Here is a 14,879-nt window from a genome sequence, read left to right as displayed (position 1 = left end):
ATTTATCCCTCCCCTCGCTTCCCCCTTTGGTAACCATAAGTTTGTTTTCTATGTCTGTGGGTCGATTTCTGTGTTGTAAATAAGTTCATTTGTATCATATTTTTAGATTCCACATATAAGTGATATCACATGATATTTGTCTTTCTCTGTCTGGCTTACTTCACTTAGTATGATAATCTCTAGGTCCATCCGTGTTGCTGCAAATGACATTATTTCATTCCTTTTTACGGTTGAGTAGTAGTCCATTGCATATATGCACCACATCTTCTTTATCCATTTAATGGACATTTAGGTTGTTTCTACATCTTGGCTATGGTAAATAGTGCTGCTAGAGACATTGGGGGGCATGTGTCTTTTCGTATTAGAGTATTCTCCGGATATATGCCCAGGAGTGGGATTGCTGGATCATCTGGTAACTCTATTTTTAGTTTTTAAAGGAACCTCCACAGTCAGTTTTTAAACTTGTCTCCATCGGTGAAAAACATCTTCCTCCCATCGGTGGGTACACTTTAAGAACCAGTCAATCAGTAACAGCTAAATCCAGTCAATAACCACCGTTCCACACTTAAAGGACAACTATTCCTTTGAAGAAAGTCCTTCAATCCCTGAATCCATGCTTCTCAAATCCTATATAAGATCAGCAGCTTGCTTTTTTACAGACTCATGGGTGCAACACGCATATCTCTCCCTTTCTTAGAGAGCAATGCTCTCAGCTTTGGTTTCAGATATCTACAGTAGAGGTTGCCTCTTGCTTGAAAGTAGCTGAACCACTAATCCCACAAAGTCAGCAGTATGCTGGTAAATTTTTAACAACCAGCTCTCCAGATGGAAAAAAAAAGTTCTGATGTGTGGCTTTTGCCAATTCCCATGGTATAAATACTCCCACCAAACCTATTTCAAGATGCTAAGGCAACATCGATCTGCTCACAGAATTCCCGAAAATTTAATAATCGGCTCTTGTGAGGTGGTTCTTGTCATCTCCATCATACCACTGACTTAGTGCTGGGGATGGAAAGGCTCCATCGTTATCCAGTGGTAGAGTGGGTATCACGGAAGGTGGATGGGCTTAAGCTACACTGTTGGCAGCATCTAAGAGGACTGCCTACTTGGCAAGAGAGCCCAGAAGCAGGAGGTCAGCAGATGGACCACAGTGGTGGGAGCTGAGGGGTAGATGAGGCTATCAAGTCTTAACTTGTTCTCCTGTCCCTGGACACATGAGAGCCAGCGCGTGGATGCCTGCTGCAGAAAGAGAACTCATGGCTGCTCCAAGGAGACAGAAGACCATCCATCAACAGTCACAGGTCCAGCACCTTGCTTCCACAGAGAGGGGGTTGCCATATATGGGAGCCATGGTTCCACCAAACCAGGAGCGGACAGCCGATCCACACATAGGGATAGAGAAGGGGACAGATTTTCTCCTTTCCCTCCTTAGTGCCCCAACCCCAGGCCAGGAAGAAGGAGGCCAGACCCAACAGCCTCCATTCCAAGCCATTAGAGCCTGCCCAGAACTTTAAGTCAAATATGAGATTGAAACTAGTGAACAAGACTGAATCTCAAAAATAAAATGAGAATTCTTCAGTAGGTGAGGAAGCCTGGAAGGTTATGAGATCCAGGGAAAGTTGTGGGAAGGGAGGCTGCTCCCTGGTGGGAAAGGCAGGTGGATACAATCAGATCCTGTGGAAAGAGCACGGCCCCTGTCACAGCACTGCACAGGGAAAGGTCCCCAAAGACGAGTTGCTGAGACACCCAGCCGTCCCCAAGATCCCTGCCTCCATTCAAGGTCCAACCTCATTTAAAATGCCCGACAGACATTGCTCAGAGGGTTCAGGTTGCTGTGTGTGTTGGTGGCATGAAGAGCGCTCCCTCTTCATGGCAACGACAACAGAGCCATTCAGGAATCGAGGCTGCTGGCAACTCTGCCACCTTCCCCGCATGGCTTTCAAAGTCAGAGTCACCCTGGGCATTGACGTCCAGCCAACAGATGGTCCAAGAGCATGGAAGTTAGGACATGGGGAGCTTCACCAGGCCAGACATGGTACACATCAATTCTGCCCAGATCACGCTGGCGAGATGCAGTTACGGACACATTCCTCTGCAGAGGCTGGGAAATGGGACCTCGCTGAGAACTCAGAAAGACAGAGACGATTCAGGTACTCAGCTGGCAGTGTGCCACATCTGCATCCCCACAGATGCACTCACTCCTCATATTCTAGAGTTTACACTTCCACACATTGTCTTATGCACATTTTTGTACTTTGTAACAGACTCATGGACTGCTTTATAAACTGCTTATTTCACAAGGCGATTATAAACATCTTTTTAGTCCACTGATACTTCTGTATCATGAATTTAATGATTACACAGTAGGCCATTGGACGTAGATGCCATAATGTAATTAATCAGCCTATCATGTGACAAGGCCTGACTTGTGTGGGTAATTTTTTTCTTCTTCTCTAATTAAAAGTCTCATTTATTTTTATTCTTCTTTTAGTAATTCAAGTGCTTGATGTTTTGAGGTTCAACAGTATTTCCTAAGCACTCAGATTGCAAAAACAAGCGTGGCGTTTAGTGTATTGTGGGCAGGTGAGAGGGGGTGAAGCCCAGATCAAATAATCACACGCCTCAGTATACGATGACAAACTAAGATGTTATTAAGGGGAAAGAACACAGTGCTGGGAGGGGATCACAGAAGAACCCGACTGAATGATGGCTGGATTGGGAGGGCTTGGTCACCGGAGGCTTTTCCCTAAGAAATTGGCATTTAGCTAAAATCAAACCTCTTAAATCGCTGATCTCGAGTCATCTTGCCCGGAGTTTAAAATTTGATGCTTACAACACTTAATTGAAAGAGAATATATTTTGAATCATAGCACCAACAGCGAAAGAAACATGAGTTTAAATTCTGCTTTCAAGGTCAAGTCTCCTAGCAGAGGCCAAGCATGTAGGAAGGTGTCCCCAGGCTGCCTTATGCCTGCCTGCCATTCTTGGAAAGAACTGAGAGGGGAGAAAATTCCATCCATGCCAGCCAGGGGCCTTTGAGCTGAGAGAAACCAGACGGGGTCCTGAATGTCCCAGTCTGTGGCCAGTGCCTCTGGGTGGTGTGACTTTGCTGCTGAGCTGGCCCAGTGGGGCTGTGGAGACACATTCAGCCTGTCACTTGGTAAAGTTGTAGCAGAATTAAAAGGCTTTAAGTGGCTAAGAGTACTGGGCTGTGGAATTCTTTTCAGTTCCCACTGAATATTCACAGCAAGACCCAACGAGTGTCCAAAACCTGACACCATTACATAGGAAAGAATTCACTTCAATGAAATGAATCACTAATCGCAAACATAGCCTTCAGGCACTTGGGGCGGAGGTGGTTCTAATTTCTCAAGAACAAAGGCATGGCAGACTCTAGGTCCACCCACCTCACCACAAATAACTCAGTTTCATTTTTTATGGCTGAGTAATATTCCATTGTTATATATGTGCCACATCTTCTTTATCCATTCATCTGTTGATGGACACGTAGGTTTCTTCCATGTCCTGGCTATTGTAAATAGATCTGCAATGAACATTTTGGTACATGACTCTTTTTGAATTCTGGTTTTCTCAGGGTACAGAGTGAAGTAACTCAGAAAGAGAAAAAGAAATACTGTATGCTAACACATATATATGGAATCTAAGGGAAAAAAAAAAGGTCATGAAGAACCTAGGGGCAAGACGGTAATAAAGACACAGACCTACTAGAGAATGGACTTGAGGATATGGGGAGGGGGAAGGGTAAGCTGGGACAAAGTGAGAGAGTGGCATGGACGTATATACACTAACAAACGTAAAATACATAGCTAGTGGGAAGCAGCTGTATAGCACAGGGAGACAGTGCTTTGTGACCACCTAGAGGGGTGGGAGAGGGAGGGTGGGAGGGAGGGAGACGCAAGAGGGAAGAGATATGGAAACATATGTAAATGTATAACTGATTCACTTTGTTATAAAGCAGAAACTAACACACCACTGTAAAGCAATTATACTCCAATAAAGATGTTAAAAAAAAAAAAAAGAACAAAGGCATGGCAGTTTGACAGCTTTGTTGACTGTCACAGAAACTTCGCATGAAAGGGGGTCAGTGCTTCATCCCTGGGAGGTCTGAAGAAGGTTTATTCTGGCCTAAATTGGGATATGAGAGGTGGAGCCTTAGCAAAAAATGAGCCCTTCCTTATAGTAACTTTATCTTCTGCCTTCAAAGTGTTCAGAAAAGAAAGATCTTGCTGATCTTACGGCCGCTCAGAAATTTCTGGAACACTCTCCTTAACGTGCAGGAATCTTCTAGAAAATGGTCTGACTGACTCATGCAAAGCAGGCAAAGCCTGGGGAAGCAGCTGTGTGGGTCCCACTAGCACGTGTGTCAGTGGCCTCACGCCCAGGCCCTGTCCCCCACTCTCCCCGGTGGGTCCACTCTGATGCTATAACTTCAAGGCCATGGAAAGAACCCTCTGGTCCATAAATGAATGGAGTTGAACAAATCTGTCCACACTGGTCATTTCAAAAGCAACACCTAATGCTATAGAGTAATGACCCTAGACCAGGAGCCCTGGGTCTGAATCCCAGCTCTGTCACCTACTAACAGTGTAACTTTGGACAAGCTCCCTAATCTCTCAGCCTCTGTGTCCTCATCTGTAAAATGACAATGATGACAAGGTCTAACCCATAGTCTTAGTGGGAGGATTAAAGGCGTTGATATATGGAAAGTACTCAAAATAGTGCTTGGTCGGTGGTAAGAGCTTAATAGGTGTCATGACTATTAAAGCATCCTTAAAACCGTCTGGGCGGATACGGGGCCGCCCTGGACAGCAGGCTTGGAGCACAGGGTCTCATCAGGCTTCACAAGCCCTTCATCTCCCAGGCTAGTGGGACAGATTCCAAAACGGGCTTCCCCATCCCTGGCTGCACACAGCGCCCCTGCCCTTGCCCCCTTCCCGGCCCTGCTCGCCGGCTGTGCCCCGCAGCCTCAGCTGTGGCCCTGACCACTGTCGGGGGATGTGGTGGTAGAACCATGTGGTCCGCAGGCAAAGTCCTTGGCCCCATCGACCCTCTCTGGTCTCCTGCCCACGGTCAGGATGACAATGTCCACCTCTCCAAACCCAGGCTGCAGTGCCCAGGCCCCGGTTGCTGAGCCCTTATCCATGCCAGGTGGCCATCTAGTGCCCGAGGAGAGGAACTGAACGGCTCCCATCTCAGGCGGCCGGGGATTCCAGGAAAGTAGGACTGGAAGATTCCACGGCAATTGTTAAATCCCAGGGACCACTCATTTTAAGAATCCCTTCTAAAGAATCCCAGATCCGGCCCCTCGGGGACTCGATGTGCATTTTTGAACAACTCGAGATGCTAGGGCGCTATTCCATGGTTGTCCCGTTCCTTATATTTTTAAAATTGCTCCTTTACCCCAACGTTTCCAAACATGAATAGCAGTTGGAGGTAGAAAGGATAGGACTGGGCTGGGCCTGACTCTTGGTGTATGTATCATTGTTGCCAAGCTTCCATTTTATTTTCATTTCTTTTCCCTGGTTATTAAGCACCTCCATCGTTCCCTACGTGCTACTTAGGTCTGGGAATAGAAAGTAACAAAAGGTACACGGTCTCCGCCCTCGTGGGCTGCGGCAAGGCCGGAGAGGAGCCAAGTGCAGTCATTGGACGGGAAGTGAGGAGGGCTTGGACCGGGGTCCTCATCACCCCTGCACATCACCATCACCCAGCAGGCCTGGAAACTCATGACCAGGCCGCCACACAGACTCTCAAATTCAACCCTTCTGGGCCAGACACAGTGCTTTAAAGGTCCGTGGCGCAGATTGCCACACAGAGGGCGGCTTAACTCCCATTCTAAACTGGTTAGGGTAATAAGACTGGGCCCCAAGAGGACGGGGAAACATTTATTGCTCACATCCCAGGACTCTGGGGAGATCAGGTTGGCTGCAAGCCAGTCCAGGAGCTTGAGGGGGTGATGGAGGTGACTCTGGTAGGGGTAGACAGCCGGTTGGGGTTCCGGCACATGGGCCAGGATTTGAACTTCCCGCTGTGCCAAGGGAGGGGGGGTCCCTCAGCCTTCTTACCAGCCTGCCCGAATGTGGGCTGATGGGGAGGGAGTGGATGGCATCTGAGGACTCTCAGTGGCCAAATATCATGAATGGAGGCTTCCTTTATTTCATTCCCCAGGCAGCCAAGGCTGAGAACCACTGCTTGAGACCACCAGTGTTTCCTCACCCCACAAAGAGAAGATTCGAGGGAACTTGTTAAAACACTGATTCCTAGGCCCTCACCCAGCCCCACTGGATGAGAATTTCTAGGAAAGAGGCTGGGAATCTGTGCCTCCGTCCAGAGGATACTCATCCTCTGGGAGGTGTGAGAAAGCTGGGCTAGATGCTGGCCCCAGGAATGCTGACGGTCACTCCCGCTGTGAGTCCCTTCACAGTTGACAAAGGGTTTTACACAAGCTGTGTCACTTGACTTTCATGCCAGCTAGGAAGTAGGGAGGCGGGATGTTCACGTTCATTTTCAGAAGAGGCGCCAGGAGCTCAGGGACGTCAAAGGACTCAAGCATCCACAATGCTTGTTGAAGGCCTGGAGACTCCCCTTTCAAGTGATACTGCCATGGATACCAGCGGCTCTGTCCTGGGGTGGGGGTCCCAGGGGAGATTCCCTTTAGCCTTCTGAGCTTGCATCTCCCACTGGAGATGTCCATGTCCTCTGCGTTTCAGATCTCACCATTTTTTTTTTTTTTTTTTGTGGTACACTGTTGTGGCCTCTCCCATTACGGAGCACAGGCTCCGGACGCACAGGCTCAGTGGCTATGGCTCACAGGCCCAGCCGCTCCGCGGCATGTGGGATCTTCCCGGACCGGGGCACGAACCCGCGTCCCCTACATAGGCAGGCGGACTCTCAACCACTGCGCCACCAGGGAAGCCCATAGAACAGCCACTTTTGAAAATAGTTTGGCAGCTTCTTAAAAAGTTAAGCACACACTTATCATATAACCCAGCAATTCCACTCCTGCATATCCACAAGAGAAATGCAAACACGTGTCCACACAAAACCTTGAACGTGAACGGTTAGCAGCCTTATTCGCAATAGCCAAAAAGTAGAAACAACACACGTTTCCACCAAATGATGAATGGATAAGCAAAGTGGAGTGTGTTCATCCAATGGGAAAGTTCTTGACACTGAAAAGACCAGACTCCTAATAGGTGCAAAAACATGGATGAACTCCCGAAACATGGTGCTAAGCCAGACACAAAAGACTACGTGCAGAACGATTTCATGTATTCGAAATTTCTAGAAAAGGCAGAACAGTGGCAGCAGAAATCAGATCAGTGGCCGCCTCGGGGGGCGCTGGGAGTAGGGGTGGACCGACACTTTGGACTGGTGATGGAAATGTTCCTAAACTAGATTGTCGTGATGGTTACATGACTGTATAAACGTACTAAAAGTCACTGAACTGTACACGTTAAAAGGGTATGTAGGGCTTCCGTGGTGGCGCAGTGGTTGAGAGTCCGCCTGCCGATGCAGGGGACGTGGGTTTGTGCCCCCGTCCGGGAAGATCCCACATGCCGCGGAGCGACGGGGCCCGTGAGCCATGGCCGCTGAGCCTGCGCGTCCGGAGCCTGTGCTCCGCAACGGGAGAGGCCACAGCAGTGAGAGGCCCGCGTACCGCAAAAAAAAAAAGGTATGTAAATAATACCTCAATAAAGCTGTTTGAGAAATCTGGTTGAGTAAAGCAAAACACAACTTAGGAAACACATGGTGGCGATATAGGCCTCATATTTCAAGGTATCGCCTGATTTTGGATTCACCTTTCTATTCCACTAAGCAGATCGTGCATGGCCTGTGTCAACCAGAAGCTCAGCACAGACTGAAACTGAGGAAGAGATGCACCGAGCTGGCTGCTTCCTCAGTGCCGCTCACGTCCTAAGCACTCCTTGCATTATCTCATTCAATCCCCAAGGTGCACCTAGGCGGGCACCACGTACGTCAACATCACTATCCCCGGTTTACAGCTGGGGATGGAGAAGATACATAACCCATCCCAGGTCCCAGGCTGGGAAGCAGCAGGCTGGAACTGGCGCCCAGAACCGCCGTTCTAAGCTGGGCCTGTGCTTTGGCGCATTTTCTCATTTGCCCCTGGCATCGGCCTCCTTTTCCTGTGGGGAGACATCATTGCACACAGGGCTCATTTTGGACAGAGACCACATCCAGAGTCTCCTGTGTGGCTGTCGTGGGCTCTTTTTTTTTTTTTTAGTGTATTGTTATTATTTTTAACATCTTTATTGGAGTATAACTGCTTTACAATGGTTAGTTTCTGCCGTATAACAAAGTGAGTAGCTATACATACACAAATATCCCCATATCCCCTCCCTCTTGCGTCTCCCTCCCACCCTCCCTATCCCACCCCTCTAGGTGGTCACAGAGCACCGAGCTGATCTCCCTGTGCTATGCAGCTGCTTCCCATTAACTATCTATTTTACATTTGGTAGTGTATATATGTCCATGCCACTCTCTCACTTCATCCCAGCTTACCCTTCCCCCTCCCCGTGACCTCAAGTCCATTCTCTGTGTCTTTAATTCCTGTCCTGCCCCTAGGTTCTTCAGAACCTTTTTTTTTTTTTTTCAGATTTCATATATGTGTGTTAACATACGGTATTTGTTTTTCTCTTTCTGACTTACTTCACTCTGTATGACAGACTCTAGGTCCCTCTACCTCACTACATACAAATAACTCAATTTCGTTTCTTTTTATGGCTGAGTAATATTCCATTGTATATTTGTGCCACATCTTCTTTATCCTTTCATCTGTCGATGGACACTTAGGTTGCTTCCACGTCCTGGCTATTGTAAATAGAGCTGCAGTAAACATTTTGGTACATGACTCTTTTTGAATTATGGTTTTCTCAGGGTATATGCCCAGTAGTGGGATTGCTGGGTCATATGGTAGTTCTATTTGTAGTTTTTTAAGGAACTTCCATACTGTTCTCCACAGTGGCTGTATCAATTTACATTCCCACCAACAGTGCAAGAGGGTTCCCTTTTCTCCACACCCTCTCCAGCATTTATTGTTTCTAGATTTTTTGATGATGGCCATTCTGACTGGTGTGAGGTCAGAATTGTAGTTTTGTACAACTACAACTACTCATTGTAGTTTTGATTTGCATTTCTCTAATGATTAGTGATGTTGGGCATTCTTTCATGTGTTTGCTGGCAGTCTATACACCTTCTTTGGCGAAACGTCTATTTAGGTCTTCTGCCCATTTTTGGATTGGGTTGTTTGTTTTTTTGATACTGAGATGCATGAGCTGCTTGTATATTTTGGAGATTAATCCTTTGTCCGTTGCTTCATGTGCAAGTATCTTCTCCCATTCTGCGGGTTGACTCCCAAGTTGGCCCCTCCAGGCACAGCCTCACTCCGCACAGTGCAAGAGCGTTTCCAGCTGTGTGGAGGCAGCCCTGTCGGGACACCTTGTTAGCATCTCACACACATCGGGGCCAAAAATCAAGCTGACTGCATCCTTTTCGCTCCTCCGGGTCTGTGTGATTTAGTTTGCTAGAGCTGCCGTGGCGAAGTACGGCAGACTGGGTGGCCTGAACAACAGGAAGTTATTTTCTCATAGTTCTGGAGGCCAGCAGTCTGACATCAGGCCATGGCAGGGCTGGTTTCTTCTGAGGCCTCTCGCCTTGTCTTGTACACGGCTGTCCTCACATGGGCGTCCTTTGCACTGTCACCTGAGTCCTGACTGCCTCCTCTTATAAGGATACCAGTCCTCTTGGATTAGCGGCCGCCCCAATGACCTCATTTTAACTTAATTACCTCTTTAAAGATCCTAGCTCCAAATACAGACACCTTCTGAGGTAATATGGTTTAGCCCTTCAGCACGTGAATTCTGGGGGGACACAGTTTGGTCATAACCACCATGTCTCAGCAGGGGCCTTGTCTTGCCTGCTCCCCCGGTTACTCCAAGCCTGCAGGTCCTGTCTGTCCCACCTCCTCCCTCCATGGCCCCATTACATTCTGAGTAGCTCGTTCATCTCCCTGACAATCAGGCCCACCCAGAGCCAGTTAAAGAGCTGTTCAGTGATGGTCATGGAAGACAAAAAGGGAAAGAGAGTGGCCGACGGGAAACCAGGAGGTATCCAAAGGGAGGAAGAAGATGTGAAACGACCCGGGAAAGATGCTACTAAGAAGGGCTGGAGGACATCTGTGCGCTTCTAGCCAAGGAGACGATGGGCTGGAAGAAGGCTGTGAGCGAGCACCGAGCAGCAAAAGCTCACCTGAACTCTGCGCTCGTGAGGACGAAGAACCAGCCCAGGGTCTGCACGTGACCAGTTCTCTGCAGAAGAGCGCGGAATTGATGGAGGCCATGCAGAGTCTTAGGAAGATCTCAGAAATCCAGGCCGCCCTGAGGGAGCCGTGGAGTTATGACAGAGACGGGGATCCTGGAAGAGTGTTCCAGGACACTTTTGAAAGCATAAACAGGAAGAAGTGGAAGAAGTGGAAATGGAAATTGACAAAATTGTGTTTGACATTATAGGAGGGCCTTGGGCAAAACACCTGGTAAAGGGACCGAGACCCTTCCAGAGCCTGGACCCACAGGAGGGATAGGGACTCAGAAGGGGGAGGGGGGGCAGAGGTGCTGTAGGCCGTGCAGCATCCCGCCCCCCACCACGCTCCGCAGTGAGGGGCCAGCAGCTGTGCCCACCCACAGTCACTCTCTGAAGCAGCCACCCTTTCCTGCACCTCCGTCACGAGGCATTGCATTCTGGAGAAGGTTCTCTGCTAATATAACTCCTCTGTCCGCAGAGGTTGTGAGAGGCTGTCTTAGGTCTCAGAGGGATTGTTCTTGTGAGGGGTGATGTAATTAAGTGCATTATTTTTATGGGGATAAACAGAAGCCTCTTGCTGTGGGAAGGGCAAAGAATTCTGTCTCAACACAAAATACTTCTGAGAATAGAGTTGATTGCCTGAAAGTTGAGAACGCTGCACCTAGTTCCAGTCCTTTAAACACTATATAAATGGCTTTTAATACATTTCTGCTTTACAGAAAAGCAGTGGTAACCAGGAGTAGCTGTGCTCTACCTGAATCTGGTCATAGCGTGAATATTCCAGGTGCCCAGCATATAGTAAACAGTAAGGAATGGTAATGATATTAGCAGTGATGGTAAGAGTTGATGTTGTTATTGTTCTGCCTCTAGTGTTCAGTCTAGGACCGCTCTGTTTTCTTTGGCTTCCTTCTACTCCTGATGCAGGATGCCCTTGCCTGTTTGCGCCCCCCTTTAGGTTTCTATCTCCACCTGACTTCTGCTTTACAGTCTTAACTGATGGATCTCCGGATTCTCCCCCTAGAAAGTTCTGTTTCTTTTTCAATTCCTATTTCTGCTCCAGACCTACCTTTTTTTTTTTCACTAGTTCACCCTCAATTTCTCTTCTATGTTCCAAATTCCTCACCTTGAGACTTTTGGTTTAAGTACCCATGAATCCTAAGTCATTTATACCGGACATAATTAGACAAAGAAGGGGCTGAGAACCGAGAATGTGGTAGAGTTGATGGCTCAGACATGGTGAAGAGGTTTACGAAGAGCCTTGGAGAAGATGAAGAAAATGAACCCAAGCTTTGGGCACATACCTGAGCAGTCTATAGATGGGGTCCATAGCCCGGCTGTGGCACGAAGCTCTCTCATGGGCACAATGGGAGCACATGACCCTTTGTCTATTGGGCAGGGCTGAGAAATAACAAACAGGAACCAGAAAAGCTCATTTCTGGGCTGTTCACCTCAGTGGGGACCTTAACACCTATCAGTGCCTAGTTATTTTGGAATTCTAACAGTTAATTACACCCTCTTGCTTTGCACCCCTCTTCTTCTTGGTCCCATTGGAGCCGGATGTGCCACTGCCATCTCCCTCTACCAAACTCATTCCCATAATTTCTGTTCTTCGTCTCCCCTCACTCAACTTTTCACTCTTCCTCTGCCCCCCAAATATTCCATATTCTCCAGGATGGAGGGGGAACCAAAGAATGAAACACTTCACCAAATGTTCCTTCTCCAATCTTGCCTTAACACAAGCCCGGTGCACCCTGGGGGTAGTGTTCCCCAAGACTCTTCTGGTGGAGACTGATGGGTTTCTGACACCACCATACTCCCCCTACTCACTACTGCATCCAGGATATGACCCCTCCTTCTTAATAGCCAGCTGCCCACCAGACATCTCCAACTGGATGTTCTATCTCCACTCACCGTGGCCAACCTTAACGCATATTCTCACTCCCAAACCTGCCCGCCCCACTGTGGTCCCCATCTCAGTGCATGACTCACCACCAGCCCAGTTGGTGCCCATCGTTGACACCCCTCAGCCCATCCTCGACACCCCTCTTGCCCTTAAGTGCAGCCAGTCAGTGAATCCCACTGGGTCTGCTCTCCAGATGTCTACCATCTTTTCCACCTCTCTCTACCCACCCTATAATCACTGTACTCATTCAGGGTCCCATTACCTTTCTCCTGGATAAACCCCCCAACTCCGTAATTGCTCTCCCAGTCTCCCCTCTCCCCCTCAAGATCCGTTCTCCGCCCAGCCAAAGATTTCTAAAATGCAAATCTGATCATGTCATTTCTCTACTTAAAACATTTTAATGACTCTCATTGCCTAGAGTAAAATTCAAATTCTTTACCGCGGATGATAAGGTCATTCATAATGGAACAGGGATAAAATAAAATCTACTTGGTAAGTATTTACATTCCTTCTCCTCTGTGAGCCCGCCCCCTGCCCTCCACACACACGTACACCTTCTAATGAAGGAGGTTACCGTGATCTGGGCTTTAATTCACTGCTCGGGTGACGAGTGAGCCCCAGAACTAGAAGAAACCCAGGATGCCTAGATTGATTTGCTTCCAAATCAGACAAGAGCAAGTTGCTAAAGAATTCGAAGACATGCCCCTGGTACCCAGGGAAGCTGGGTTTGGACCTCCTGCCCTTCCCCAGGAAGGGCAGCCCATCTCGTTGCAGGACCTTTGGTCCAGGGGCAATGCTGAAGGAGACAACGTCCCAATGGGAACACATTACCATACATATCAAAAACAAGCCAAAGCCGCTGCCTAGAGAGCTTGCATAATTATTTCAGATGTGAAGGGAAGCACATATGTGGGGCTTAAATGTTTAATAAACTATTTGCTTGAAAAGTGTGTCTATATTCTCAACTCTTCTTTTGGAAATAATAAAAATAGCTAAATATCTCAGGCGCTGTCTCTATGATGTGCATTTTACACATCCTCTCTCTTTAATTCTCTTACCTGTATAACGTCCCATTTACTCGTAGGGAAATTGAGACTTAGAGCGGTTATGTAAAAAGTACACAGCTAGTAAGTGGAAGAGCCCGAACAAACTCCAACCTGCCTGGTGCCAAAATCCAGGCAGGTAATGGGTGTGCTGGAGCACCTGACATCCCTTTTGAAGGAAGGCAGGTGCCTTGTGTTGGATTCTCTAGGAGCAAAGCCTGAATCAAGGACTTGGGTGCAGGTGATATATTGAGAGGATGCTCTTTAAGAGACACTTGTAAGGAAGGAAGCAGCAGAGGAGGGAAGGTTAAGGAGCAAAGGAAGAACGTGTCCTCAGGTGAACTCTAGCCATGGGTTAATCCATGGAGTGAGGGGAAGGGTGTCTCTGGAACACAAAATGCTCCTTAGAATTGTGCCAGCTGGAAGTAAGGGAAGCTGGCTCTTATACTTTCTGTATTAGTCAGTCATTGAGGGATGGCTGTCCCAGAAGGTAAAGGGAATCTAGCAGATTCTACTACTCCAAAAATAATTAAGCAAACAAACAGCGGAATTTCTCAAATCCTCTAAGTTGGGGATAAAAATGCCATTCTTCCCCGCCCATCAAAACAAGTCTGTGAGCCCCTTAGGACTTCCTAAAACATTACACCGGAATCACAAAGAAGTGGCCAGTGATAGTCAGAATCCTAAGACGGTTCCCAGGATCCCTGTCCCAGTAATCCCTCCCCTGAGTGCCAGCAGGAAGAAACAGGCAGCTGTGTTGTAAAATGGTGATGGGGAGGGCCATGGAGCAGAGGACTGCAGGAGGTATCTGGAAGCTGTTGAGAGCAGTCCCCTGCTGACAGCCAGGGAAAAGAGAAAACAGAAGCCTCTATCCCACGGGCGTAAGATCAGTCCTACTAATAGCAGGACGGGGGTTGGATGCAGACTCCTCCCCTGTCAAGCCCCCAGATGAGAACACAGCCTAATCAACACCTTGACTGCAACCTTGTGAGGCCCTGGGCAGCAGACTCACCTAAGCCATTTCCAAATTCCCGTCCCATGGAAACTGAGATGATAAATGTGTTGCTTTAAGCTGCTAAATTTGTGATGACTTTATAGGCAGCAATTGGAAATTAACATAGGGCAACATTAAGTAATGGACTAACTTTGTGATTCATGTGATAACTAGCATTTATAAGTGTTTAAATATATTCCAGAAATACAAGGACTCTTATTATACCTGTAGGAAAAGGAATCAGAAAACTACTATCAAGTGTGGCATGATATGATCACCAAGCAACATGTAGTTAAACGCTGCAAAGTTCATTTTGGGACTCTTTACAACGCTCTATACAGATCACCTCAAGCACATCATAATTTAACAAGCCACAGAGATTTTGATTCTCTAATTTGTTAATAAAATCCCACAGTTCACATCTCAAATAATTACTCTATATTACTTACAATATAATTTTAATAGCTTTATATTTGTTAACAGTAGAAAGTTTCCCATTCATTTAATTTTATTGTAAAGAAGTAACACTTAAACATCAGGGTTAGAATAACAAAGTTAAACTAGCTGTATTTTAAATGGCTTCGTCCTACTTATT

This window comes from Leucopleurus acutus (assembly GCF_964270905.1).
Source record: "Leucopleurus acutus genome assembly, chromosome: 6".
Lineage (NCBI taxonomy): Eukaryota > Metazoa > Chordata > Mammalia > Artiodactyla > Delphinidae > Leucopleurus > Leucopleurus acutus.
This window is presented reverse-complemented; position numbering follows the sequence as displayed.